This window comes from Dendropsophus ebraccatus, chromosome 14 (assembly GCF_027789765.1).
Source record: "Dendropsophus ebraccatus isolate aDenEbr1 chromosome 14, aDenEbr1.pat, whole genome shotgun sequence".
Classification (NCBI taxonomy): Eukaryota; Metazoa; Chordata; class Amphibia; order Anura; family Hylidae; genus Dendropsophus; species Dendropsophus ebraccatus.
The window spans coordinates 30,685,480-30,689,455 of NC_091467.1; positions in this window are offsets into that span (position 1 = coordinate 30,685,480).

Sequence of the window (3,976 nt, forward strand, 5' to 3'; positions counted from 1 at the left end):
TTCAGGAAAAAACAAGGGTAGCGGAGCCACTAAAACAACCTTATCCCGATGGATAAGAGAGACAATTACGTTGGCTTATGGGGAAGCAGGAGTGCAAGTGCCTGAAGCCATCAACGCTCATTCCACCAGAGCAATGTCAACTTCCTGGGCAGAGAGGAACTGTATTCCCATCGACCAGATCTGTAGAACCGCCTCCTGGACATCATCGAATACCTTTGCCAGACACTATAGATTGGACATTAGATCAGCAGGACACCAGTCCTTTGGTAGTGCGGTCTTGAGAACCAGGACATAAATTTTTTGTAAACCCTCCCTATTGTGATCTTGCTAAATCCCCATATATGTGCTGCCGCTTAGGACGTAAAGGGAAAGTGTAATTTTTACTCACGTAAATTCTCTTTCCTGTAGTCCGAAGCGGCAGCACAAGCAAACCCTCCCAATAAAAGATTTATATTTCGCATTATACTGGAGTCTGTCAGTTTATTGGTATATTGAATAGAGTTTCACAGAAGTCGTTATAATAACACAAGGAGGCTAGGGCTAGAGAGGCTCTTATAGGCAGGCTTATTAAAAATCCTTAATTGCTTGTTACCATCTGTCCTATCATTGCAGGAAGATAGAATCTCCCCATATATGTGCTGCCGCTTCGGACTACAGGAAAGAGAATTTACGTGAGTAAAAATTACACTATCTCCTATATCTATCTATCTCCTATATCTATCTATCTCCTATATCTATCTATCTCCTATATCTATCTATCTCCTATATCTATCTATCTCCTATATCTATCTATCTCCTATATCTATCTATCTATCTATCTATCTATCTATCTATCTCCTATCTATCTCTTCCCTATCTATCTCTTCCCTATCTATCTATCTCCTCTACGGGGAGGTGGGCAGGGGTGTACGGGGGGGGGGGGGGGGGGGGGCGGGCAGGGGTGTTTGGGTACAAAGGGGGGCCAGCAGGGGTGGATGGGTACACAGGGGGGCCAGCAGGGGTGGATGGGTACACAGGGGAGCGGGCAGGGGTGGATGGGTACACAGGGGAGCGGGCAGGGGTGGATGGGTACACAGGGGGGCGGGCAGGGGTGGCTGGGTACACAGGGGGGCGGGCAGGGGTGGCTGGGTACACAGGGGGGCGGGCAGGGGTGGCTGGGTACACGGGGGGGCGGGCAGGGGTGGCTGGGCACACAGGGGGGCGGGCAGGGGTGGCTGGGTACACAGGGGGGCGGGCAGGGGTGGCTGGGTACACAGGGGAGCGGGCAGGGGTGGCTGGGTACACAGGGGAGCGGGCAGGGGTGGCTGGGTACACAGGGGGGCAGGCAGGGGTGGCTGGGTACACAGGGGGGCGGGCAGGGGTGGCTGGGTACACAGGGGGGCGGGCAGGGGTGGCTGGGTACACAGGGGGGCGGGCAGGGGTGGCTGGGTACACAGGGGGGCGGGCAGGGGTGGCTGGGTACACAGGGAGCTGCATGCATATGCTCCTCCACCTTGAGATCTGATCGGCGTCCCTGCACACACATGACATTAATGTGCAGCGCTCGCCGGGAGGAGGGGGGGGACCGGCACCAGTCCTGTCCGAGCGCCCTTCTCCTCCGGCCGTCGAGCGCTGCACATGTTAATGTCCTGTGTGTGCAGGGACGCCGGACAGGACAGGATCACTCAGGAACATTCTCCCCTGGACCCTGCTGCTCCTCCACTTCCCGCGCGCACACCGGCGTCCCTGCACACACAGGACATTAACGTGCAGCGCTCGCCGGCCGGAGGAGAAGGGCGCTCGGACAGGACTGGTGCCGCTCCCCCAACTCCCCCTCCCGGCAAGCGCTGCACGTTAATGTCCTGTGTGTGCAGGGACGCCGGATGGGACAGGGGGAGGGCGAGCGCTCAGACTGGACGGGTGCCGGGGGCGGGCATTCTCACCTGGGCCCTGCTGCTCCTCCACCTCCCGCTCTGATTCCGGCGTCCCTGCACATAACGTGCAGCGCTCACGCCGGGCCGCGACTGCGTGCAGAAGCTCTCTGGGAAACACAAAATTACCGCAGATACCGTCCTGGCTAAGTTGAGGTCGGTTAACCGACGCCAGTGACGGTATCGGTATTTTTGCGGTATACCGCCCAGCCCTAGTTTGAGGTCATGTTCCCACACAGTATTTTAACTCAATATCTTGCAACCAAAACCAGGAGTGGATTGAAAAACACAGAAAGGCTATGTTCACACACTGTTGAAATTAAGTGGATGGCCGTCATTTACTGGCAAATAATTGCTGTTATTAAAATAACTGCAATTATTTGCCATTAAATGGCGGCCATCCACTCAATTTCAACAGTGTGTGAACATAGCCTTTCTGTGTTTTTCAATCCACTCCTGGTTTTGGTTGCAAAATACTGAGCAAAAATACTGCCTTATAGTTTGTAATCTTTTTCTAGGTGTTAAAGTTTTAGGGTAAATTCACACGGGCGGATCCGCCGGGAGTCTCACGCACGAAATCCGCAATACACATATTAATAATAATAATAATAATAATACATGTATTGTGGATTAGCTGCGGATTTCGTGCCTGAGACTCCCGGCGGATCAGCCAGTGTGAATTTACCCTTAGGGCAAACTCACACGGGCGGATCCGCCGGGAGTCTCACGCAGGAAATCCACAGCTAATCCGCAATACACGTATTATTATTAGTAATAATACATGTATTGCGGATTAGCTGCAGATTTTGTGCGTGAGACTCCCGGCGGATCCGCCCGTGTGAATTTACCCTTAGAGTATATTGCTCTCTGATACTTAGTAATTTATAGCTGTTGTATCCTTATAAACAAAGGACTTAAAATCTTGCTGACTATGCAGTATAGAAAACAATGTATTCACACTCCTTTAGTAACTCCGGGTCTCTTGTGCAGCTTTTGTAGATTTTGAGTGTCTTAATTATTAAAAAATTCTGTACAAAACAAGGCAACTGTGTGATTTATTGCCAATAAGTGTATATAATCTATACACACACAGACACAATATACATTGTGTTAATTGTATGTGATTACATGAAACTGTTTAGGATCTGTATGCAAGTATTGATTACTTATATCTATAGTGAGGTATCCCTGTATAATAAATGCTAAATCTCTTTGAATATTATGTAATTTACCTTCACAACACACTCACTTTTTTTATGCCTTAACCCCTTCGTGACTTGCTTTCACTTTTAAGTTTTCATTTTTTGCTCCTCGCCTTCTAGAAGCCATAACTCTTTTACTTTTCTAAAAACTGCCGCTTTCTGGTCTAAGCTGCGGGTTGCGCGATCCGGGCGCTGGAACCGGGGAGGTAAGTGACCAGGGGCTTCTATATCTGCCCCCTCCCTGGCCATACACTCAAGATACATATAGCACGGAGTACCCCTTTTAAAAAAAAGTTTTAGCAGCGGGTATCTTTGCCACATAACAGCAAAGACCCGCTGTGTATGGAGTGGGCTCAACAACCTCACATTAGCAGACGTATTTAGCCATATGGCTGAAATGAAGGGGGTTAAAAGGTTTATCCCAAAATTCCCGCTATCCATAGGATAACTGATAACTAGCTAAATGTGCAGCTGTTACCACTGGGATCCCACCGATCACAAGAACACAAATCTGATGTCCCTGAAATGAATGTCAATGGAGGGGCAGCATGTATAATAGGCCACCATTCCATTTACTGTCTATGGAATTTCCAAACATTCAGTGCTTTGCAATGTTCAAATGTTCCATACACAGTGAATGGATTAAAGACCAAACTTGCTCACTGCTGCTCCATTTACTTGGGAAACAATCTCTATTCCCATCTTTGATGGAGGTCCCAGTGGATCCACTCCTATGAGATAGTTATTACCCTACCCTGTGGACACGGGGTAATCCTATTAAGGATGGAGGGTTATGGGGCCTGGCTCACTTCCTCTAGCCCTACCACTGCAAAGGCAAAAAGGACAAATTAAAAAAGTTAAAAA